Source organism: Tyto alba, unplaced genomic scaffold (assembly GCF_018691265.1).
Source record: "Tyto alba isolate M040663 unplaced genomic scaffold, T.alba_DEE_v4.0 Super-Scaffold_33, whole genome shotgun sequence".
NCBI lineage: Eukaryota > Metazoa > Chordata > Aves > Strigiformes > Tytonidae > Tyto > Tyto alba.
The window spans coordinates 4681082-4707143 of record NW_024881308.1 but is presented as its reverse complement, the minus strand read 5'-3'; the positions used below and the strand labels follow the sequence as shown (position 1 = coordinate 4707143).

Sequence of the window (26062 nt, the reverse complement as noted above, 5' to 3'; positions counted from 1 at the left end):
CAGAGAAGATGATGCTTGAACACAAGGAAATGTTATTCCTTCAAGAATTCGTTAGACACCACTCCCCTCTCCCCTTTGCTCTCCCAAAGAAAAGTATCAGCTAACAAAATTTATCTCTAGCATCAGAGGAGCAGCAGGATCCCTGCCCTTAGGCAACGAAAGAAATAAAGATCAGAACGGGATTTCTGTGCAAACATGAACAGAATCCCAACTTCCCTCAGCACGAGAGCAGCCCCATCCTCTGAGCCAGGCAGTTAAATATTGAAGGAAAGGCATGCAGCAGCTCTGATTATGTGGAACAAAAATTAATTGAGGGCATAAGTCTCCGATTCAGCTCTCCATTTATTTTTTCCACAGCAAATTATATGTGAGTGTGGGTTGCAATGCAGACACCTGCAGGGAAAGCAGACCGATCCATCTGTGACACTGATATTACCTCCTTTTATTTGTTTTTCTGGTTAAAGCTTCCGTTTTTTATCAGTCCTCCAACAGACAGATGCGTGGAGTCTTCCAAAACCACAACCCCCCCCCTTCCTGACATTTTAAACTACATTTTAGAGATCTGTAATTTGAAAAATGACAACAAATTTTTCCTCAAAACAGGCTTTAAAATAAGACATGGGAAAAACACGAAGCTAATTTCTAACACAATCTCGAAAACATCATTGCAGGAGCCCACACCCTTCCCTTCAGATACAAATTAAAGCCCTATTAGCCTGCACCCCAGTCTTTTTAACAGAAAACCTTCCATTGTTTAAAGCCACTTACACACATTTTGGCCTATGGGAAAAAAAATAAAAATAATCCCGGGAACAGCCCTATTCTGGCACAGCAACAAGCTAGATAAGTGCCTGGATTTTCCATATACAGCTCTTAAGCAGCTCAAGCCGTGCCAACATGGGATGTCACAGCGGCACAGCTTTTGCAGGTTCTCAGCTGTTGACAGGGATGTGCCTTTCCAAGGGGGTGTCCGCTGTCACCGTCACCCAGAGGCACGGAGGTGCATCACAAGAGGTGACAGTGGGAGCGGGTGTCCTACCTGCCCCCCCACAGCTACACAGCCCCTGTGACTCTGCCCTTCTGCAGCAGGCGGCTGGGGGACACAGCATCCCCCCAAGGAGTTACCATCTGATGGGACAGCATTATTTTAGTTGTTTTTTTTTTTTCTGGTTTCTTTGCTGCCAGAAGAAAGCCTTGCCTTGCTCTTCTCTTTCCAAGGCAAAGGTGTGATTCTGCCAGTTTTACGGCACCATGGTGACAACACCAGCAGCCAACAATCACACGGGCAGAAGGGACAACGCGTGTTGGATTCACACCGTGAGATGACGCTGGTATGCAAGAGAATTGTCCCTGCACATCCATACTGGAGTTTGCCACACCAACATTGACACCAAGGGATAATAACTACTTCCAAGCTGGACACCCTAGACGTAACACACAGTGCTCCAAGGTGAGGTCCAGCAGGATGCCTCAGCCCCTGCAGAAGGTAGGAGAGGTCCCAGACTACCAGGCAACAGGAGCAAATACGATGTAGCCCATCAGCACCAGGCATTTGCCCCCGGCCGTGGGACAGATGTTACCAGCTGGGCACAACCACCACCCAACTGAGATCACCCAGGTGCCAGAGCCAAACATGCCAAACAGCCCGCCGCAGCACGGCGAGAGGTTTGGAGAGACTGGCAAGCAGCACTGCTGTCAGGGTGACGTGGTGCTTTGTGGTGGGCTTGGATATGACTGACGGCATTTGAAAGTGTTTGCTACACACCTGACAGGAGGAATATTGATTTTGTGGGAGATTTAAGAAAGGATGCTCTTCCCAGCAATCTGATCTATCCTTTTTAAATAGCAGTTGTATTTAATTATTGCTAACAAAATGCTCTCAACTCTAATGCCTACAGACACTATTGAGCATATCTATAACCATTCCAATAATCCTCTAAAGATCTTAACCAAATAAGACAAAAAGCTGCCCTCTGACCCATCCTGCATCCGTCAGGGAGCCTGTGCAGCTACTCAGGCATGGCATTGTCCACCTGCCTCTGCTGTGCAGGGACCAGCAGGGTGCCCACAGGCTCTGTGGGGAGAGTAAAGAGGCGAGACATCAGGAAAAATTAATTATCCATGCTACAGTGCGGGATGTTTTGCTCCATGTGGCTCAAACATCTGGATTTGTTGTCTAAGGCACGGCCCTTATACCTTGGCAAACTCTGCAATGACTTACTTATTTCAAAGCTAAATCACTTGGGAACATGCCACCCCTCCAAAAAATTCATCCTCCTGCCCACCTAGCCTTTGCAGGTCAAGGTCATCCATCAGCATGCAAGAAGGGGGCCCTGAGGCTGCCTGACCTGACACTAACAGACCTCCAGCACAGCAGGTCAGGCTTCCCTGCAGCGTGCCGACAAGCAGCATCGTATAGCTGCTGTAGGATACCAGCGTCAGCCCGCTCACAACAGCGGCAAAGACCAGCACTGCCAGATACTGTTTCCACAGGGCAAACCAAGGCTGTTTTCCCTTGAAGCCTGCAGGAATATTATAAGTGCATCTTCTAGAAAGTTGAACCGCAATACTTCAAGAGGACAAGGCTCCTTGAAATGCATATCAGCAGAAACCCCGCATGGGAAGCGGGTTGCTGCTGGCGAGCCTTGGCTGAGGAAGAGCATCTCTGCCAACAGCCCCACCACTGCCTCTCCCTTCCACCTCTGCCCAAGCACAGCTCCAGAAGTAACTCACCTTATCTTAGATGCAAACCATCAGACTGAAACAAAATGTTTTGCTAGCAAAATGCTAACAAAATGTTAGCACAGCTTTCTGCAGTGCCAACAACACCAGTTTCAGTCTTAAATCAGACACTCAGAGCAGCTTGCTGCTGCCTTGCTTGCAAGGCAGATTTTATGTTTCTAAAGTACCTTATTTTTAGGCGCAGTTATCAAGCCGCACGTCACCATACATGCCCTACTTTCTATGTTTTCTGCATCTACTCTTGCCCACAGTCAGAGATGGTACATGGGCTTGACTTGCTCCTCTGACAACACAGTTGCTCTGATACTCAGTTTCATCAAATATTTACCACTTCTTAGTTTGGAAATACAATTTTGGATACTTTAGGTTAACTGGACTACGAACACAGTACCAGAATTGCTGGTACTGCTCTCCACCTCATCAGTCTAGTTCTTACTTTGCTTCTGCCATTTCTGGGATGACAGGTACTAAGGCTCTGCTGCCACAGGCCAACGAAAACCTCGTCCACCCATGAGCACAAGGATTTAGCCATCCTTCTCTGTTGCCTCAGTGTGCAGCCGTGCCTGGATGTGCAAACAGCCAGACCTGCCCAGGGGAGAGACTCTTCCCAAAGATGTTGGGATCTAGGGGCCAGAAGCTCAGCTGGGAAGAATGGGTGCTCTTCAGGGAGACTTTCTGGAGGGCTTCCTGGCACAGGTACCCACCCTGCCATTCAGTATGTACCTCAGCTGAATATTTGTTCTGAGAAACAGTTTTATTTGCGTGACAGAAGAATCGCTGTTCTGGTAGTGAAAGTCAAATTCGGGTAGCAAGGGCATCTTAAAGCCAGAAATCTGATCTGATCCAGCAGATGGTGGAGATGGCCCTTCCACATCCTGCTGACAGATCTACAGCACAACTCCCACCAGCTGCTTCGGTGAGGTAAGCAGGTCAACAAGCAAAGCCCACCCAGTACAAAGCCCCTCTTAATTTCACATACCAGATGAACTCTTGCTCAAGACCACAGTAATAAAAAGCCAAGCCCTACACAAATCCCCAGATCTCAGCTTAGTGCCAGAAAGCAGAGAAAACAATGGTGGGTATGTATTACTAGAAACTTCACAGCCAGCATAGGGCTCACACCTTCCTTGGTCTTTCTCCTTGGATGGATATTTGACCTTTGAGCTGCTGAGCAGGTAATCAAGCAGAATTTGTGCCTGTGAAAAGCTGCCAACATCCAATATTGCCACATGGAGTCACTGCAGAGCAATGCCTCATACGTGGGGTTTTCCCATATGCATCATTAGAGATGCCATGACTATGCCATAACATCACATGGAGCAGTTGGGACAAAATTAAGGCAACTGGCACCAGTGAGAAAAAAAAACGAGCACTTCTCCAGCCTTCCCTCCTAGGCTGTCGCCTCTCCTCTCTTCCAGAAACACCCAACCTGAAACTGCTGCCTGCTCCAGCTCAAGGGCAAAACATCAAGATCACAGCGTGCGGAGCAGCCCCTCACCTACAGAGAAGAGGCCAGAGCTAATGAGCAAACTCACAAGGGAGGTCTCTTGGCAACACAGGGTGAGAGAAAAGGAGGGGAAAATTGCTGCCAGCTTGTTTGTGTGCACTTAGGGTGGCATTTCCAACCCTGTAATTGTTGCGTAATCAATTTAGCAATGGAGTTCAAGAGCTATGATTCATTCAGGCCAAAAAAACATGAGTCAGCCCCCAAAGAATCATGAGATGTTAAAATTATATACATTTAACTTGAGCTTGACAAATCCGAAGGAGCAGTGTAACAGCAGAGTGTCTCAGCACAACTGAAAACATCATGCAAATATCTCCACTCCTCCTCCCAGCCAACGCAAGACGAGAGCAGCACGAGAGCAGCGCCTAGGTCAGCTGTTGCAAATAATTTACGCCTGCCACCTATGCCCAGCTCAGGTTATCAGCCCCAGCTCAGAAAAAGGCACCTGATGCTGCCTCTTACCTAGTGCTCACACTGAGTCACTGAGAAAGGTGATAAGGTCCCATCCAGCCTAAGAAAAGATCTTTGCGCAATCTTGCCGCGAACCTCTGGGGAGATGGAGATGAGCGCTCGGGATGCTCCTTTCACTGTGTGTGACCAGCACAAAAGCCTGACAGAGGACAGGGGAGGGGAGCAGAGGTGGTTGTGGGGAGCCGGTGGTTGGGGTGCTACAGCAACCACAGAGGTGGGGGTGGGAAAGGAGTGCAGATCTCTGCAGAGGACAGAGCAAGAAAGAGGGCAGATTTATTACAGAAAAGGACGCTTGAGTTAAGAAGTGTGCGCAGATCACTGGGAAGTGATGCAGAGTAGACCCTGGGAAAAAGAAGGTGTTTTCCTTGCTCTGTTGGGTGATCTTGCTTAAGTGACGCCCTGTATTCTGTGCTTACAGAGCTTGCATTTATGGAAAGTTATCTTGAAGTGAGATAGGGTACAAATTCAAAGCAGAACAACTATTCTGGGTTAACTCCCCAGGTGGCTTCTTGTTCTAGAGTGGCAGTACCTTTTTCTAGTTTAATTCACTTCAAAAATAGATTAGGCCAATGGTTCTGATCTGCAAGGCCATGGTAGCTGGCCTGCTGCTTTTAGAGCATGCTTAATTAGAGCCTGGATATGGGGACATGGGGAGGGCAGGGCTCCAGGATGGAAATACGGTAGTCCAAATTTGGCAGTATTGTATTAACCTAAACCAAGAAAAAAACAACTGCCTGGCAGGAGGGTCTGCGCAGAGGGGCTTGGGCAGGACCTGCTGCCCGGCAGCGATCCCTGCAGCAGGCACATGGGGACAGCCCATGCAACGCGCCCTGCCAGCCACAAACCAAACAGCACTAGATGAAACCCACAACCTGCACTTTGCACACAACCAAAAGCCTTCTTATAAAGCCATTTTTGTTTGAAGTTCATTTGAATTTACCATTTATCAAGCTGCCATTTAGCCTCATTAATCACAGCCTATCAAGCTCTTTCAAATGCAAACATAGAAAAGTACCCAGCAACTGCACTCCTCCGTTTATCCTTCTCCTGCTGGAATTACAGAAGGCTACGAAGCAGGAATGCCAACCCACCTGTCTCCTGCTTTTCAACCACTTCCCATGGGATGAAATCAGCTGACTCTTCTGGAAAAAAAAAAAAAAAAAAAAAAAAAAAAAAAAAACCACAAAACGCACTGATCTCTTTCCCCGCCAGCCAGCAACACTCAAGGATAGCAAACGTGTTGTGCAGGAGAAGGTGCATCCCTGTGAAAGTCGAGGAGACACCCGGCTCCTGGCAGCACCGGTACCGGCATCAGAGGCGGATGCTGCCTCTGGAAGCAGGGATGGCCCAGCCACCCGGCTTTGCATTTCCTACCCGCACCTCTGGAGCCAGACATCTTGCAGCTCACCTAATCCATGTCAAATGATATACCATTTGTTTGCTTTGTATAGGTATTAAGGCTTAGCCTTCCTCAAACTATTCTTTTATTTTTTTCTTGGTACCTACGTGGCTGTTAACCCCAGTATTGACACACTTCTGTGAGACCTGCAAGCAAAAGGTCCATTAGGAAGAACTGCATTACTCAAAGTAACATTTGCCCAGGCTAGCAGAGGTGTCCAGGGGTGCCACCGCATTCAGACTCACTCCAGTATCACCAGTTCTCACTGACGAACACTTTCCCACTTTGCCAGGAGACTCAGGGTGCAGCATTCATTCCTCTCACCTCCCAAAGTTTGACAGCTTTTTCCGCTGCCCTTCCCCTGTGCCCTTTGCAAGTGCAGTGCTACCCCCCAAAGCGGGAACCATCCTGATTTCAGAGCGGACGGTGCAGCCAGTGATTCACATCCACAATTACCAGTCCCCTGTGCTGCGGCCAGCAGCAAGGCAAGCTGCACTCCGTGCTGAGCCCGCTGCCCAGCGGGACCTGGCGTAGGAGCAGGCTTTGGCTTACTCAGAGCTGGAATCTGTCTGCCCCTGGGTACCGTGATTCTCCTGTACCTCCACCCCAGACAGCAAAACACCAGGCTCTGTTGTCCTTTCAGGAGTGACACCCTCAAAAAAACATTTTTTTTTTTTTTAAATAAAGTACCTCTATATATAAACAAAACCCATGCTGGACAGCAAAGTGACAGTCTACCAACGAACATGCCCGAAACAAGACTTTCACAAGAGGCACTGCTAGTGTTGACCAGCAGCAGCACAAGCAGAATGGCGCTGTGGAGATGAATGAGCAAGGGAGCACATGGAAAGGAGATGAGGAGAGACAAGTAGATTAATAGAAGACGACAGATTTCTAGTAAGATTGCAATAAGCCTCTTTAAACTTCCCTAAAGGATGAGCCAGCTGGCAAGGCCATCCTAGGAGGTGGTGTAACTCGACTAACAGCCTTGCAAAAAGCCAACAGCTGACCCCTTTCACACATCCCTGCTCACTCCTGCAGCTCTTTAAGCCAGGAGGGCTGAATGTGTGGAGCCAGAATGCTTCTACACCGGCACTCGCCTGCAATTACAGCCCTCCTTGCAGAGAGGCTGCCAGCCCTGAATTAGCTTCAACAAGCAAACAAGCAGCGAGGTCGTGCTGACCGTTAGCGCCGGCTGAGCACGTTGTCCCGCTCTCCCCGGCCCCAACTAGTCACACAGCACATTTCGCTGCCCATGCAGGGACTAAGCCTGACCTGCGACAGGCCACGAAGCTCCCAGGCACGTCTGGGGAGAGGCACATCGCTCCTGAAAAGGGCTTTGCCAAAGCAGAGACGGGGACAGCAAGGTGATGAGTGGGGTCACTGCATCATGCTTTCGCCTCCTTCCTAAATCCAGCTCTGCTGAGATCCCCGGCAGAGCCAAATCCTCCAAAAACATTACACCCCAGTGAGCAGTTTCACCCTCTGAGAAGGAAGAGGAGAGGGCTATCCACAGGGGAAGGCAAGCTTGAAATATTAAGTTTTTTATACTTTAAGGGACAATACCTTCAAAACCTGATGGAGGTGGAATGGACACCACGCACAGGTACAGCTAACAAAGAACTGACTATGTACCCTTTCCAGTGCCTCAACAAAACCCCACAAGTATTTGAAACTGGGAGTATCACCTGGGCCAGCAGAGGGTTTCAGAATGAACAGCAGCTGCCAGTTTGTTTGGTATCAGGCAAGTTTTTCTTCTTAGGCCAAATAGCTGGTGGTATAGTTTGCCCACTAAGGTCACTGAATCATCATTTAGCAGTTTCAAAGGAAGAGAAGAGGAACTGCAGGCCAATATCCCCCCACCGGCTCAATGAGTGATTCAAAATACAATTAATGATAGTGGTTCATAAATATCTGGCAGAGGATTTGAGAGGGTAATTTATTGCCCAAAAAGAGACTGACCTCTTTCACACCAAAGAAACAAAGCCTGTGAAGATGCAAGACCTGATTTTGCTGTCTTAATTCACAACCATTAAATACCCAAGAGCTGCCAAACTTGAGTAAGACATCAATAAAAGCAAAAAGGAGAAGCAGACCCAAAAACAGGTTAAGGAAGGTCACAGTTAAAACCCACTTTTTCACCAGCAGGCAATAGACTTTTTTAAGGATGGGGATAAGAAAGGAGTAACATCCCCAGAAGACTTTTAGCACAAACCCTGCATTTTCATGAGTTTATATAAGATAAAAATGAGACATCCCCTCATCCACAAAAGCTTCATTATTTGTCAACCTCAGGCTCCATAACCAGTAAATACTGGTTGATGTTTTTCTTCTTACTGGATGAAATGTGCCTAGAGGCAACAGGCATTTTATAAATTATTAAACCAAGGGAAAATAAGGTTCCAACAAAGTGGCTGCAGAAGCGATGCAGAAGCACCAAGGAGCCGGTACAATTGGTACCAGCACACTCACACAGAGTCATTTTTCCTAGAACGAGGGACTCAACAACAAGACATTGTTAGAAACGGGCAGCCTGGACACGTGGTCTTGATGGCAAAAAGAAGACGCGGTATCTCAGCATTTCATCGCATCCACCACAGATATCTGAAGTTCAACACTTTAAATCTTATTTTTCTTATGAAATAGTCACTTATGTTTTCCAGTCGGAAGGAAAATGAGCTTCTTTTTTTTAAAAAAAAACCTCATGAGAGATCTTAGCACATGAAGCAAAACCCATAATGTAATAAGAGTATTTTCAATATCATCCACAGCTTTTGGGCCAACCCACAGTGTAAAGATTAAACAAGGAAGGGAAAAACATACATGAAAAAGTATTCTTCATATTCAGGATTTAATACATTACGTCTTTCACAACAAACACAATCCCCCACCAAATTAAATTCAGTTCCAGGCAGAAAAGCCCCTCCTGCTTTCTGCTGTAACAGCACTTGGCCCTTCCATCTGTGAAAAAGCACCTAACAGTAACGGCAGGGCTGAGGGCGCCCGGGTCAAGGAAGGCTGGGTCAAGGTGAAAGCGAGGGCAGCCCGGGCAGCCGCTTCTCCCGAGCCTCCCTGAGCATTTGTTGGGCAACACAGCGAGGCTCAAACCAAGAGATTTGGACTTTTTTTTTTTTTTCTCCCCAGGTTTATGAGCCCTCTGCTTTCCCCGACAATTTGTGAGAAGCCACTTTCTCTGCTACTCCATTGTAGCAGCATCCTCCTCCTTGAGCAGTTATCACAGCGTAGAAAAGATCTTTCAATGAGAAGTAAGCAAAGATATAAACATGAACTTTTCAGCTTGTCAACCGAGTCAACTGAGAGCCTCTCTACCACCACTGACACCTCAGACCTTGGAACTGGAGAAGGGGCTGAAGTTCAGGCTGAAGTTTGCCTGGTCTGCCAGTGTCTGAAGGAGACTCTCTCCGAGAAAGACCTTCATCTCACACAGAAACCTGCACTTGCAATCCTGATGCCATTTCGGGAATTACGGTTGCTTATATTTATGCTACCTCCACTGTATTTTTTCCACACCTGAATCATGCCAAAAGGGAGAGGATTTCCAAATGCAATAAGCAAAACCCATCCACAAACAACCGCAAGAAATGCACAGCTTCAGTGTCCTGGGCTTTGCAGGACGACCCACGGCACAAACGCGTATTTAAACGCAAACGCCGGGCATTCAATGGAGTAAAAACTGCTTTCAGGGGGGAACTGCGTCCTCATCGTTAGATGCGTCCGAAATAAGGGCAGACAAATTTACAGAGGGATTACCCGGGAAGGCAGCGGACTACGCTATTTAAGTGCCTCTCGCCAGCCCGGTCTAGGGTTGCACAGGGCGGGAATTACCGAAACTCCGCGGCGTGATTGCAGCCGCTGCGGGGAACCCCGCTCCGCACCCGCGGAGCGCTCCGCGGCCCTGGCTGCGCCCCCGGGGGGGGGGGGGGGGGGGGGTCGAGGAGAGAGGGGGGACCCCGGCCCCGGCCCCGCGCCCGCAGCATCCCGCCCGCTGCCTCCCCCGCCCCAGCCCCGCACTCACCCGCGGCAGCTCCGCGCAGCTCCGCGGGCCCGGCCGCCCCGAAGGCAGGCAGGCAGGCAGGCAGGCAGGCAGGCAGGCAGGCAGGCAGGCAGCGGCGCCGCGCAGCCCCGGCCCCCGCCCGCCTCCGGCTCCGGCTGCGGCCGCAGCTCCGCCCCGAGGTGGGGCCGCGGAGGGGGCGCGGCCGCGGAGGGGGTGGAGGGGGCGCGGAGCCGGCGCGCCGCAGCGCGCCCCGGCAGGTGGAAGGCGCGGAGCGGCGGAGCATCCCCGGGGGTACCGCGAGAGCGGCCTGTGCGGGGAGCGCCGGTGGGAAACGAGGGCTCGTCCGCGTTTGGGCGGGTGGGGCTGTGTGTGTAATTAAAATAAATATTAAAAATAATAATAATAATTAATAATAAAAAAAATGTCTTCAAGTTTTGGTGGAAGGTTGCCGCCGCGCCTCGGCCTCCCCGAGGCTGCCGGGGTGGCTCTGTGTAAGGTTCGCCCTGACTTCTGGCTGGGTGCAAGAGGTGGGGTGCTGCTGCCCGCGCTGAAGTTGGGAGGCCCGGGGAGGAAATCCGGGTTAGAAACCGTTTTGCCCTTTTTTTCAGCGTAAAGAGCCGAGCCCGGCAGCAGGTTCCTGTTTGCCAGAGCGCAATGCTAGGGACGGGGTCCCACAGCAGTTTTTAGGAGAAACTCCAAGCCCACCCCCTCCGTGCAATGTATCATTCGCATCAGGCTTTTAAAGCACAGTGACTGATGCCGAAAACAAATATCATTCCTGAAGTATGCCTCATGCCCATTTTATAGACAGACAAAGAGAGGCAGATAAGAGGCTTTGCCAGGAGCCGAAGCCAGTCACCGGGGCAGGGAGCGAAGCCAAGAAGCCTCCTGGGCCAGGGAGCGGCACCCGGGAGCCCGCCCGCACCCTGCATGGGCTGGGAGCGCAGCAGAGGATTCCTCATGCCGCTGTCAGATACTGTGTCTGGGATCGGTCGCCTTTTCTGGGATGAAACTGGTTTCAGAAGGTTTGGAGGATTAATCAGCATTGGCCCTATTTCTCCTTGGGAAAGGGCCTCCGCCCAGACCTACCAGATCCGTGGGGAAACAGCTCTGACCGTCGAGCTGTGGGGTTTCCTTAAATCGTTCCAGCTCAACAAATGCCTTTGGATTTGAAATGTGACTCGTTCCTTTGAACAGGACAAAGTGTGGCTGAGTGTTCATGGGTGATAAACCCAGACCTTGGCAATTGTACATGAGTGTGGAAGCATCCAGAGTGTTTAAGTCTGATTAAGGTGGGAGTATCCTCTGATGAGTGTCTGGGAGCTCTGTCCAGATTTCATGCACTACTGCTGTAACATGCAGAACCATGTTTTAAGAGTCACCAAGAGACACTTGGAGACATGCCTCAACTATACAAACTTGTCTTATTGCTGCATTTGTACATGCAAAAATCTGGAAAACAAAGCCGATGAGAAGAAAGTACATCCATGTCCTCCTCCTTGCTGGATCCACAGAGGTGGACGTGCAGGATGGGAGGAATGGGAAAATTTGCAGCCAAGTTAAAGGTTAGTCATGGATGTGGGACTAGGCTTAGATCCTCACCAGGCAGAGACCTCGGCAGCCCTGGCTGCGCAGGGTGGAGGAGGATTTCCAAAGCGGGAGTCTGGCAGCTGGAGCCTCAGCCCAGGGCGCTGGAGAGCCGAGCAACTTTGGACCAGTCTCTGAAGTCCATAATTCAATTGTCTGTTTATTTGAAATGTGTTGTAAGCACAGCTGCTTTCTGAGGCACGTATGGTAATGATGGGGGGAGTCACATAAATAAACTGGCTCCACGCCAGACCAGTGAGTCAGCGTAAAGAGCTGAAACGCATCTTAACAGTTAGAGGATCAAAAAAAAAAAAAAAAAAAAAAACACCAAACCTCCTTTTCTGTTCAAATTTGGGTATGAGCATTGCGATTGGGAAGATAAGGACAGCTACCACGTCAGCAGGGTCTTGCAGTGCCCAGAGCCCAGGAATGGAGAAGGTGGAGATCTTCAGGGCAGTGGGAGGGATAAGAGCACCAGAGAGAGCCTGCAGGCACCCTTGTCATCCTCATTTTTTTCTGGCAAATCAAAGCTCTTGCTTTGGTTGCCAATACAAAGATTTGGAGCTAGAACAGAAATACAATTTGTTTGTTTTCTAATATAGTCAAAATTCACTGCATCAAGTTTTGGCTGTTGTTTTTTTTTTTTGGGGGGGGGGGTGCTACATATTAAAAAGATTACAAAGATCTAAGTTCAGAAAAAATATATTTCAAAAGTAAAGTTTCATAAAAAGCACTACTAAAACATCCAGCATTTTCAAAGACTCAGTTCCTAGTGTCTTCTTCCTCATCCAGCATTCAATCCAATCTCGTAGGTAGTTTTGATCCTCAAATTCCTTTCTTTAGCAAGCTCACTATTTGATGGAAAGATTTCACCCATGTCTAAGAACGGGATTTTTCTCTTGTGCTTTTATAATATATAAGTTACTCAGTGGTCAGACTAGATGCTGGCAACCAAGAAAGTCTTCTGGATTAAAAAAATGGGTAGAAAGGTGCAGTGATTGAAGGGCCCTGAGCAGACCTCGTTAACTCAGACACTCAGGAGCTGCTGGTCTTGGGCTGTGCTGGGAGTTTAAAAATATAGAAGTGAGGGAACAGTAAAGATCACATCCTCATTCTGCAGGCATACAGAGTGCCTGTGCTTGTGATTGCCGCTTCAGCGTGCGCTCGCGTGGTGACAGCTTGCCCAAATAGAAACTGCCTGAGCATAGGCAGGCTGCAGCGGGAGCCGAGTGCCGTGGAAGGAGCCGTGCCAGCGGCCCCATGCACGAGCGGAAGGTGCTGCCCCATTTTTCCCCTCTCCAATTTACACTTCCATCTCTACAGTTTTAATTCCCTGGCAAAGTTTTCTTTTCCTGCTCTTTCAAGGGCTCCTGCAGTATTTCAGTCAGCTAAGAGTTGCTGTCACTAAGGAGCAAGGCTGATGGCAAGCAAGTAGGCAATGTCTATACTTAAACTTACTATGAATGAGCACGAGCCTCTGCAAAGTAGAGGAGCAACCTACACTTTGGTGTCCCAGCACCACTGGGCAATGCTCATGGGCAACATCTGGCAGCACAGTAAGAGCTGGGAGAAGAAACAAGCCATGAGACAAGAAGTGAAGGCAGAAGTTGGTCACGGTAGGTTAACATGGGCTGCTTCAAGCACCGAGGCTTGCCCAGGCGAAGCCAGCTGGGCAGGGGAGGCACAGAGAGCACTGGGAGGGTGAAGGAGATGAGGGTGGGAGGGATGGAGACAGGGAAACAGAAAGAAATGCACAATCTTGCAGTCTTAATGGTGAGGACAAGAGGTTTTGAACAGATAGTGGGAGGAACTCGGTGCAGTGTGAGGGGAATCGTGGGGTGGTGGCAGGGAGGAGTGATTCAGCTGGGGGATGTGTGCTGTCTAGAAGGAAGCAACGAAGGACAAGAAAAATAAACAGTTCTCAAACCAGGGAGTTGCCAGTGATGAAACACTATCTTAGAGAAAGATAAGTGAGCAAAAACAATGACATTGATTATTGCCTCTAGCAAACAAACAACAAATTCAAGGGCTTGGGAAGTATTGAAATGGGCAAGAGAAGAGAGGACACAGGAGGACACCGAGGGAGACCTGAAAGTAGCAGCAGAAATGTGGAACTAAAAGAGACAGAGGGATAGATCTGGGATATTCATGCTGACTTCAGTAGAAGGCCATGAAAGGAAATCAAGGATTAGATGAAGAATAAACTGGGAGGCAAAATGAGAAGGTGCACGGATCTGGCTCCAATGTGGTACAGCAGAAAAAAAAAGTCCTGTAGCAAGAGAACTCAAAAGTAACTCATCTTTCATTCTTGAGCATCAAATCAGTAAAAAAGCAACTCTGCAAAGGCTGACAGGAGAGGCCCTGACCTTCAGGACCATTACTCCATCCACGCTAGGAAAGCCTATGCCAGTTGGGCATGATGAGCCAGTAAACTGGCACGATAACTTCCCAACAGTCCAACAAGTTATCCAAGTGTATCCTCACCACTACAGAAAAGTTAAGACTTGGGATGGTACCAATGGCAGTTTGTACCTTGTAAATATACCAAAAGAAGGAAAAGGGTTCATTGATCAACCTTCATTATTTGTACAACTCACCCTTATCAAAGGCTGCCACTTATTCCTCCTCTTTTCTGCAGGCACACAGGCCAACTCTCTATAAGCAAAATGTCCAGTACTGGCTCCAGCAGCAGCACTGACACAAAGCAATGCTGCAGTGTTAACATCCAGGACTTTCCCAGAAGAAGAGCCATTTGCAAACACAAAAGCCAGGAGCAGGTTTGGAGAGTAAACCTCTCCAAATGCATAAAGAGCCAGGACCAGATTGACCTACGAAGATTTCATGCCTTGACAGGAAAGAAATATTACAGACTGGTGGGCAAAGATCCACGGCTTGTAAATTTACGAGTTAAAATCCCTGTGGTTAGGAGCTGGCTGCCTGCCCAGTGCCAAGTGTGAAACTGTATTCCCGTTATTAACAGCGTGTTCCTCCTCATCCTCTGCCTTCGGCTGACGGAATGGGCACCTCTTGCCCCACCTCATCACCAATACCTGTACCAAGAGCTTTTGTTAGAGGCACTGACAGCGCCCTTGCATCAGGTGAGCATGCCCATTGGAGTGCTTGGCAGGAAATCCATGGGGGCTTGCTTTTGGGGGGGTGAGGGAAGGGGAGGATTGCTTTAGTGGTGGTTTCCTCCTCCCAAATCGGCACAGATGCTGCAGAGACAAGCCAGAATTACGTTGCAGCAGAGCAGAGCCCACCAGAGCAGCAGCAGACCTTCAGTAACAATGGCTTTAATCTCACAATTAATCCCTACATCTTTTCTAATGCTTAAAATGCCCTGCTGTAGTCTCCCTCCTGCTGCAGCAGAGCAGAGAAAGATGTGGGGTCTGTGCCATCCCCAGCAGTTTCTGGGGGAAGACCACCTGGACAGCACAGCATTTCTTTCTGCCTGTGGTTTGGGGGCTGAAAACCTTTTATGTTACCACAGCTCTGCATCTTGTTTCTTTGCTCCAGTCCTCGGATGTCAGTTAGTGCCTGTTAGTGCCAACTTTCTTCACAGCAGGTTGGGAGGATTAATTAGAAATACTGTCTCAAGGTGCAAACTTTGCATCTGGCTGGAAATTTGGAAGGTCAGAAATAAGGTGGTTTAACTCAGTATCTCTGTGTCTGTGAGAAGCTTTGAGGGGAAGATGTTTTAAGGGCTAGATAAAACTTACAGTCAAGACGTAAAAGCATGGCACACTTCTGGCACTGCACAAGTTCCCTGGACTAACATATTAGCAATAGATGCTGTCTTAAGGAGTTTAAAAGTGACAGCAAATCATGAGGAGGGGAACCTCAAAAAACACCCTCCAAAAGGACTTTGAACCAGAAGAAAGACCCTCTGGCTACCTGAAAACAGGGATTTCTGAACAGCCTTAGGGTCAGTGTTGAAAGCTTTTAAGAAGGAAAGATCACACTAGGCAAAGCAGGATGCTCCTTAAACATCTCGGTCCTGTAACTTTACTGAAGGATGACTTAGCTTTTAGACAAAACAATGCTATTTCATATGCAGCCATGTCCACTCCCTTCCCTTGACTGAAATAAGCTATCACTCCTGATAGTGTCCTTGAATGTCTCAGTTTCTGGCCTTGAAGAAATCATCCAGCCTGTAATTCACTTGTGAAACAGGCGTGATCCTTCACCTGTATTTCACAAAGCTGATAGAAATTTGGAAATAATTGCCGTGCTCTCGTTCTGCAGCCTGGGGTCTACACCTACAGAAACCAGAGACTTGCCCAGAAACCCAGAGCAGAGACATGCTAACAAAATGGGGTCCACACTATCCTAAGAAACACCTGCAGCACTAAACATTTCTCTAACCTGTGGTTTCTTTCATCTGTTAAAAGTAGTATATGCATGGAGAGAGTCCAGACCCGAAGATATCACAGAAATATAACAACATTATTAAGTCTGGTGGTAAATACAGAGAGCAACACTGATTTTGAAAGCACACTTCAATTTCGCAAAGGATTGTGGTGGTTAAAGGGAAGGTCTGAGCACTACCAGACATTTCTACCAACTGTCACATATTGGTCGCGTTAAAGGGCCTTCCACCCTCTGTTAGACACCCATAGATTGGCAATTAATTCAAATATCTCCTGTGCACTGCAGTTGAAAATCATCAGTGCTTTGTCATCATCTGTGAACTTTCTCCCCAGTTTAAGCAAATATTGTACAATAATCTGATTTACACAAAGTGCACAGAACATTTAGCCATAAAATCCTCTGTGGCATTCAGGTATTTGACAAGCTGAAATGTTTAAGGGTGTGCCTGGAATTTCTGTTTAGATATACAACTGTTTAACGCATTTTTGAATCCAAGCTCAGAGAAAACCTTGGCCTCAGAGCCATTTGGAACAGAGAAACTGCAAACAGGTTTCCTGAATCATAACCCCAAGCTCTTGGTTTGGGCAGGCACTTGCACCACAGAAGCCTTGAGATGAACCGGCCACGCTACATCTTGAAGCCTGCCCAGAGCCCCAGTCCTGCTGCCTGAGAAGCTTCATCTTCTGCTTTCCAGATGAGTTTATTCATGGGGAGTTTCTCTCCATCCGTTCCCATGGCTCTGGTGCTTTTACTCAAGTCCTGCTCCCCTCCTGAGAGCGACCACACACTGTTGGTTTCCTGGACCAGCACCCCAAAGAGCAGTCCATGATCAGCCAGCATCACCCCCTTGACTCCGAGCAGGTCCTTCCATCAGCATACCAGGAGCTGCACCTGGCTGGTCTGACTTCAGAGGTGCTCTGAGTTCACCAGGTCTTGACCATCTGTGAAGCAAAAGAGCACGAGGAGACTTTTAATGCTGGAGCCGCTGCTCAGAGCCCTGGGCAGCACCCGCGCCTGCCCTGGCGGAAACCGAGATCCTGCGAGTTCATGCATCTTTAATGATGCTGCTCTGCAGAGTACACATTTGATAGCTGAAGGCATAAAAGCCTCACCAGGAGCAGGAGTGTTAGAAGCCTTTGTCCATCTTTCAGGGCCAGATCTAGTTTCTACAGTTGATGAAAGTCCCCCCGTTAGTTTTAGCAGGACCGTATTCGGGGCCGGAGCACCTACATGCAAGGAGAGCTACAGCTCGGACATACAGCTGTGAGAGTCAGGGACCGGGTTATAGGGATTTAAACACAGACATTCCACATTTAGGACTTTCCCTCCATAAGAAGGGTGGCTTTACTGGTCAGTGCCCCGGTAGCGATGTTACTGCACAGACGCAAGAGGCTGTTGCAGCAGCGCTCAGATAACCAGGGTTATATCCTCAGCAGTGTCAGAGTCCAGCCCACCGCACATGTCCGATGTTTCCAAATGAGGGTACAACGCCTTTGCTCTTTAAATCCATAAGTGGACATTTAATAATCAGCAGTTAAGAGCAATGAGAAACTAAGCAACACCAACAGGCGCATCAGGAGGCGCCAGAAGCTCAGCCCTTTAACAATGTTACTTGACATTAGAAACACAGACTCAAGGTTAAGGTATCTAGCCTTAACTGTATTTTCAGTATTACACAACTCACACAGCACTAAAAGTAACACCGGGATTTCTTTTTTCCCTGAGGCTATTGAGACTTGGTTTAATGATATATCAAGACAACCTAACAGAGCAGGAGAACATATGCAGAACAAACCCCGTGCATAAACAGTTATGGAAATGCACTAGTCACTCCAGCACAAACCTGGGTTTTATTTTGCAACATCCCAGAATTTTCCTACTTTTACCGAGCTTTTAGCAAAACAGATGAATGTTTTATCCTTTCGTATTGCATTCAGCAGTCAGCCTAGGCATGGCTCTGCATCTATCGCAGGTCAAGATTTTTCTAATTGCTTTCATGTGTATTCCAGTTAACTAGCTTTGTTAATTTTACAGAATAAATGAAAGACCGTCTTTCCATTGAGATCCTAATGAGTAAACAAAAATCAAGATTACAGCTGCAACAAGAAAAGTGCTGATGACAATGTACACTGTGCTACAGTATTTACAATGAGAAAAATTGTTTCTAATCAATATTAATTGGAAATTTCCTGCTTCAAGAGGTCAAGTGTTTGTTAAGTGTCTGGTTCCCAGCTGTACTAGCTAGTCTGATGACAGACATTACCCTCTTACAGAGTTTGTCTTCTAATATGTTTTGACACAAGGGTGAAATTACAGGAAAAAAAAAGCATGCTAAGAAAAAAGGGAACAAAGAGCAAGATGATGGTTGTTTCATGGATGAGTTTTGTTCACATACTCCTCCATTTCCTAAGAAATAAACCCCCTATTTGCTAGTACCAATTAGGAGATTTGCTGTCCGATCAGGCAGACGCAGAGGGCTTCATTTCCAGTGTTTACTGACATCCCGCGTCCCCTTTTCCCTGCAGGGCATTACTGCTGCTTGTTTAACAATAACAGAATTTAACCATGCAGTTATTCAGCTGCTATAAAGGTGACTGTATGGATGAAAACTCAAACCCGAGCCTTTACCACTTGCATTACATAAATATCGGCAACATAAACGCCTATTTCAGTCTGAAAGCATTAGAGGTGTTGACTCATTAGCAAGGACATAAACAGAGCTACCATACTGCTGGTGTCCCCAGGAAAACAGAAGTGTAGAAGAGAAGATGGCATTATAGAAATATAAAATGACATTGGATAAAGTTATTATAAAGCACGAGACACTTCTAAATTTTGATAACTGCTTAGCATTTAATTTCTCTCTCTTTTTTTTTTTTTTTTTTTTAATTCCACCCACAGGCAATAGAATAAAGCCCTGATTTTTGAAATAAGTCCTCTCTTGAATGCTCTGTGCAGAATCCCAGCAGAGTTAACGGTGTAATGACTCAGTGCTGGTTACCAGCAGATCTTTAACTGGGGACTTGTGGCACTAAACACACCCCGAAGGGAAGGAGTCGGCTCGCAGCAGCACCTGGTTGCCCCCAGCACTCTGCAAGCCTAACTAAACTACTCTACACTAAAAGCATTCATTTTCTAAGGGTTTTGGAGAAGTTATTCTGGAGAGGAAGGAAAGAAGGGGGAATTTGTGATGCTTAATCTGAGTCGTCTTAATTTCTTAAGTAGTTACAATATTTTCATACTCACAAGAGAAATAAAACTCTGCAGATTCTTTACTTAAAGTTTAGGAAGAATGTGGGACTGATGTCTCCCTGGCTGGCTTGCAGCAGGTTGGAGTGTGGACAAAGTGTCCCGCAGTTTGATAAGATGCTTTGGCATCCATGTTAAATTATTCCCAAGGGGCACTTGCAGTGGTTAAAGTGGGAGACTCCTGGTCTGCCTTGTGCCAGCAGACCTCTACGTGCCGGTTTGCCAGCTTGGGATGAAGGCGCTCATAAAATGGCCACTGAAGCCTTCAGGTGTGATGGATTAAACCACCCAGCACTTCCTCAGCAGCCCCTAGTCAGCATTTTAGGACAGTAAATAACATATAAAATGCTATAGCTAAGCTTCTTTGGTAAGGTCTTAAATTTTCTTGGTGATGGTGTGTTAGAGGCACATGGAGGGGGAGGTATCAGTGAAGTCATCAGAGATACAGATTTATATCCAGTAAGTCTCACAGCTGTGGTAAGTATTCTCAGTAAAAATTATTTTCTTGGCTGTGCCTTAAATCACACCCCAAGAAATAATTGTGGTACCACACTACAGCAGTCTGATGTCAAAATATTGATATCTTGTATCAAGGAGATATTCCTACCTCTGGCCATAAAGCAGTAAAAAAAAATAATAAATCTAATCTGAAATAAAGTAGGAAGAAGTAAGACTTCCAAAAGCAATGAATATTGTTTTAAGTCAATAGTAGCCTTGTCTCATTATCAGACTGATCACTTACAGATCCCCTAGTAATGCCCAGTCCTGAAATATTAACTCTGCTAAGGCAAGGGGCAAAATCTTGCCCTTTGCTGTATGTGGTAGGTTTTATGTCCTCAGTCAGGTGTGTGTGTATACACATATGTAAACAAACATACATACACCCACAGAGCATAACAGAATTTTCAGGTTTGACTTTTTTTTTTTTTTTTTTTTTTTAAAGCAAGTCAGTTTGCAGCTCTGGTGAAGGCACAGCTATCGGGGCTCACTTTGGAAGCCAGGCTTTGGCAAACCTCCTGGCTTGGTGGCATCGTGCCCCAGCACGTGGGCAAAGCCCTGGGAGCTGCCTCACGGAGCCCAGCCCGAAGCTGGGGAGATGTTGCTGTGCTCCCAAGCAAGGAGGTGTAGGGAAGGATATAGAAAAATCCTCTCCTGCTTCTTTTAACTAATTCAAGCAGGCAGCTCTTGTTTCATTACTGAAGACAAGAACTAGAGTTAATGGGTTGCTATAAATTCCTTATTACTGGAAAGCTGATGCTGATGCTGTCGCTGTCTCTGCTCGATGTAGGCACGCAGCACTATTGGAAGAGAAAAGCTAGGGTGGTTTCCTTTGGCTTTCACACACCTACCGCAAGTAGCGCCATGGCCTGGGGGAGACCCAATTTAGAGATAACCAGGAGCTCTTGAAACAACACTGCAGAGACAGGAGACCTGCCCCTGCCTCAGGGGCCTGCAGGAACTCAGCGGGGAATCCTCAGAAATCCCAGATGAAGACACACTGGAGGTGTACCTGGTTGGCCTCAGGCTTGCCCTGGGTCACAGCCTTATTTGTCCTCTGACCATCTCAGATGGGTGCTACAGGAAACTTCTGCTTGCTGTGAATTTTAAAATAGCAAGAAAGACTCCTATTCAAGGCTCTAAGGGCTCTAGCACTGAACACAACAAAATGAAGCCTCAGCAGCCCTATATCTTCAAGAGCTCAGCCAACACCCTTCCACCTCCTCTCCACTGAGGGAATCATCTGTTTCCCCTCCTTAAAGTCCAACCAACTGATGCCTTCCACGATGTGCCAGGAAGGCCAGCAAACCAGATTTGTGAGTGTCATCGAAAACACCCGTGATCAGACACATCAGCGTAGAACAACCCAGCATCTGGAACACAGGGCATCACTAGCAGAAAAATAACTTGAATAGCTCATTTGTGTCCTCTGCAGTGTCCCCCCTTCACACGCATTCATGCGTGATGACAGTCCCTTCCCTTCAGCAGCGGTGGCTGGCACGGCCCCTGCCAGGCTGCGGCTCAGCCAGTCCCCAGCAAAACTGGCAGGACCATAAAGGAAAGTGCTCAGGTCGCTGGCGCACCTGACTAAACTTGTCCAACCTGAATACTCTGCTTCAGCCCGAGCCTTCACATACCCACACCATCACTGTCAGGTCCCTGACCTCCTTGCACCGCTTGCACCAAGCCCGTGAGAAACAGGCACTGGTTTCATCAGTGCATTTAGCAGCACTGCTGAAGCTGTTGCAATAGAGATATTAATTCTCTGTGGGGCCACCAGGCTGTTGTCCGCACTGTGACAGACATGTCAAAGCAAGGGAAAGCAAAGCTACAGCAGGTCTCTGGCTTTTTTCCTTCCATTACCCTTAACCACCTCCAGTGCTCAGCCTGGCCATGCACAGCTATGGTAATAGTGTGGGAGGGATTCTGGGGGTGAAGATCAACAATCTCAGGAGCAGAAGCAGTAGAGCATCACACAGGAGACTCCATGCTACATATTATTTTCAGCCAGTTGAGAACCAGGGAAACAGTCACTTGTTCTCATGCTGGTGATCCCCAGTGAGATGCTTCCCTCCCTTCTCTTGGGACCTCTTCTCTGAGGAGGTACAGTAGGAAACACTGTTTGAGAGTCATCATTAAGCCTTCTCTTAATTCAAGAGTCATGAGAACATTGGTTTAGACTTGTTTGCAGCTTTCTTTCCTATTGTTTTCTGTCTGGAAACATGTATCTTCTATCTAGAATGAACCTCCTCCAAATAAAGCAGAGGGAGTCTGCAACCATTGCAGCATTTCTGCAAGCAGCTCTGCTCAGCAGGAGACAGGCCAGAGACACCTGCCCAAAAGCACCTTTCAAATCCCACCTGCAGCACCTATCCATCCCATAAAGCTTAAACCAAGCAGGGATTTGAGCCAGGGCTCTAATAGGAGTTAGAGCATTCCTTGTGAGCAACTGGGGTGCAGCGCCACCGGGGTTACCCCAGCACAGAAGGAAAAGCAACAAGTGACAAAGAAGTACCTGTTTTGGATGAGGCAGATTGTTTCCTATGTCTTCAACAACAGCCATCATCAAGTACAAATCAACAGACCCAGAATTTCTGAAATTACATAGCTGAGAATAAAATCCCTGTGAGATGAAGCTGTGATTCTCAGCTGGACACCCCACACGCTCATTTTCCCCCACGCTAAAACCCCCTCCCCTAAGCTCACTGCCTGCCTTCCTGCCCACACCCCACTCACTAACTGATCCCACCACCAGGGACTCAAACCCACCAGATGAACCAAACACCCAACACAGCCAGAGCTGGGCAGAATCACTTTTATTCTGCAAGGATTAGAAATGCTCCAACCAAATGTGCCATGTAATTACTGCAGTAACGTTATAAAGCAAAGTGGAGGTGGTGGATAGTTCATACTGCTTTATTTAGTGGCAGGTGATTAGTTAAGTTGCAGGGTTTTTTTTTTCCTTCATCTTTCCCTTTGTGAAAAATTCAATTTGCCTTAAGGCAGAATTGAGAGCTGATACAGACCTAATCCCTCAGCAGCCCAGACCTGACCTGCTGCAAATTTCCATCTCTATCAAGAGCACAAAACCACATTCCTCTCCCTGACAATACAATAGCCCCTGGATCCACTTACCTTCAGGCCCTGCTTAAAACCTGGGCTGCAAAACACATTATATAATTGTGAATCAAAAGTCAAATCCGTGTGAGCCAGCAGGTGAAACTGCTATAATGCATTTTGCCTGTTTGGCAAGCAATCGTTAAATATTTTCTATAGTTCTTTCTTTAAAGGCTTACAGTTTTTCCTTCTCCTCCCTTCCCTGCTAGGGTCTTAAATCCTTTCTTCTCAGCAAACATTAATTTTCTTTAGTCCTGCTAGTGCTAAAATCGACATCTCTGTTCGTCACTCTTCCTCCCTTCCCAGTACACTTAATTGACCATTATTGCTAATAATGTCAGCAGAGTTCTGGGAGGGATACTTCATACCAAAGTACTTGTGGGGAATCAGCTCGGAAAGCAACTGCAGGCAGAAATAAGCACTTATTTCTTCTTTCAGCCCTGCAGAAACAGATAGCTTGAAGTACACTCTCCTCCCTCTACGTTCAGAAGTTTAAGCAAAAAATTTGAAGGTCGTATTCTAGTGCACAAGTTTTTTCAACACCCTCTTGATGACGCCCTGCTCAGCTGTACTGTCCTGGGGGTGAAACATGAGCATAATAGTGACCTTTTCCTCCAGAGAGGTGGACAAGTGGGTGTCAGTGTGCATCCACGTAGAGGGAAAAAAGCAGAAATCTATTACATTACACCAAAAATTGGTGATGATGGTGAAGAGCTCAGAAGTGAACTAGTGATGTGCAGACAAGGCTATGGCGTATCATATCTGGCTGCAGATGAAACATGTTCCAGCTGCGTAATTCTGCTCCTGCTGAAGACGTTAGTGCTGAATTTCCACTGGGAGAAGATAAATACTCCCGGGCTGAAGGACCTGATGGCAGAAAATGTGCTGTATGGGAGATAAAGGGATGGGGCATCATCGCCGGGATTGAGAACCCCGTGGGATTTAGCAGGGCATTGCAGGGACGGGCAGTGGTGCAGCTGCATGGGTCGCTCCACCCGCAGGCAGGGCGGCCGGCGTGCAGGAGCTCCCTGGTTTGTGCAAGTGCAAATTATAAAGATGCACCAGTGCACCTTTCCAGAGCATCCCTGATTTAGGTGGTGACGTTTCTGTGCTTGAGGCTGATGTGCAAGTACTTGGAGGTGGGTGCAAATGCCCCCGAGAGCTCCAGCTCCCCCGGTTCAGAAGCCTTCGCCAAGATGGTGCATGTGAACCAGCTATGAGCTGCTCTGGAAAGAACATCCCGAGGGGCTGGGCAGGACAGCAAGGTCATTTCTGCTTCTCTACAAATTTTCTGCTTCCCAAAATGGTTAGTAAATGTAGCTTAGGCAAAAATGGGGGAGAGTAGTGAAAAATGGAGCATTTCTTCTGGAGAACTCAAACAACCAAAGGCTTTTCATTCTGTTCTCCATGAAATGGTGCTGGGAGGAGGAAAAGGGATGACCTGGGAAAATCACACTGCTCCCCTTGCACCTCGTCTGCAGCTGGGGGAGGGGGATGCTGCAGGCACAAAACAAGGCTCCTTGGGATTCTCTCTCCACATCTCAAGAAAGGCGTTTTGCATTTTATAACCTGCTTCAATCCTAACAGCTAAGACTTCTTTATCCAAAAGATAAATTATTTAAAAAATATTTCCATTTAGTCATTTGAGGAAACTCTATTTTCTCTGGAGAAATTATTCTATCTTTATGTTCAGTAAGGAAGAAATTAAAGATGATCGCATTAATTATGGTTCCTCATTTAACATAAAACTATAATCAAATGACTTATATGTCTAAACAGTTGTGGCAGCGGTATTAAGAAATTATGACATTAAAGGCTTGCACTTAAGTTCAAAATGTTTAAATTATACCTCTCAGAAGAAACTGATGCCACATTTAAAGAGCTACAACCTTTTATTTTCAAGTAGAGACATGAAGGAGCATAACACTTTCAAAATATACATTTTTGCTTTAATTTCAAGAAAGTCCTTAGGATTCCTGGATGCCTATGAAACAAAACTAGAACTTTTTTTTTCTCCTGGATTTAAACCATGGTGCCTTCTTTAAAAAGGAAGGGGCAGCCTGGTTGAGCATCTTCTGACAAAGCCCATGAAGCAAAAATGTGCTGAGGACATGAAGTCTGCAAAGCCGGAGCAATGGAAATTGTCACTTCTGGCAGTACTTGACTCGCTGGGTTTCTACCAGCCTGGTAAGGACTTCTGGTGTCTGTGGCTCCAAAGAAGACAGCCTCAGACTTGAGGACTGATTTCCTTAGCCAGAAAACCCTGAAGCATTTCTGTCTGCATTTCAGGAAAAGACTTCCTTCAATTCAGGAGCTGGAGCTGCTCAAACACCCTTCTAGAAGGAAGAGAAATAGGAAATGGTCAGTGTAGCTGCTCAGAACAAGTCATGGGGGGGGTTCCTTCTATGGGAAATACCAAATTGCTATTTTGGGTTCAAAATCCAAACAACGGGGTTTTGGGGGGGGTATTTTTTTGTTTGTTTTCTTAATATCTGCTTTTTGCAGAATAGGGATGCTCACACGTGAACCAGCTCCACTTCCACATGGCTCTGTGTAACTCCATCCCTCTGCTGCCAGCCCATGCAGCAGGGCATTGGAGAGTACTTGAAAGTTAAAGTTCTCCTTGAAATGATGACCGTCTACTTAAACTTTCCCCATAGGGCCTGGAGCTTGAGATAAAACCCCCTCTTGATGAGCCCCACTTCCCAGATTGTAAGGGTGTACTTTGATACCTGATAAAATCAATTGTTCATGACTGCTGGCTCCCGTGATTGAAATGACAACTGATTGTGAAAATTGCTACCTGTAGCTTGCTAAATTTGCCATTAGTCTCATTTCCAATCTCTCTGTAAGGCATAGAGCACAACCAGTGCTTATATGTATTTCAGATCTCAGCATGTAAAATAGCAGAGTAGGTTGAAGGTGATATAATATTTTAAAGTGCATTCTGAGTTGGGTAAACACGCTCAAGGAGTTTATGGCTCCTGGGAACTGTCATCTTTGCTGCCTGGGGAATCTGTTGTGTTATGAAAAACTGTATTCAGTGGGAGTTTTAAAATGCATTCAAGAGACTGGATTCATGGGTAGTATAAATATGAATTATCCC

General features: G+C 47.1%; 1 pseudogene; it reads right to left on the bottom strand.

The window, feature by feature from the left end:
- The window catches only part of LOC122154162, a 60085-nt pseudogene extending 49843 nt beyond the window's left edge, over positions 1 to 10242 (bottom strand).
- Positions 10243 to 26062: the final 15820 nt, after the last annotated feature.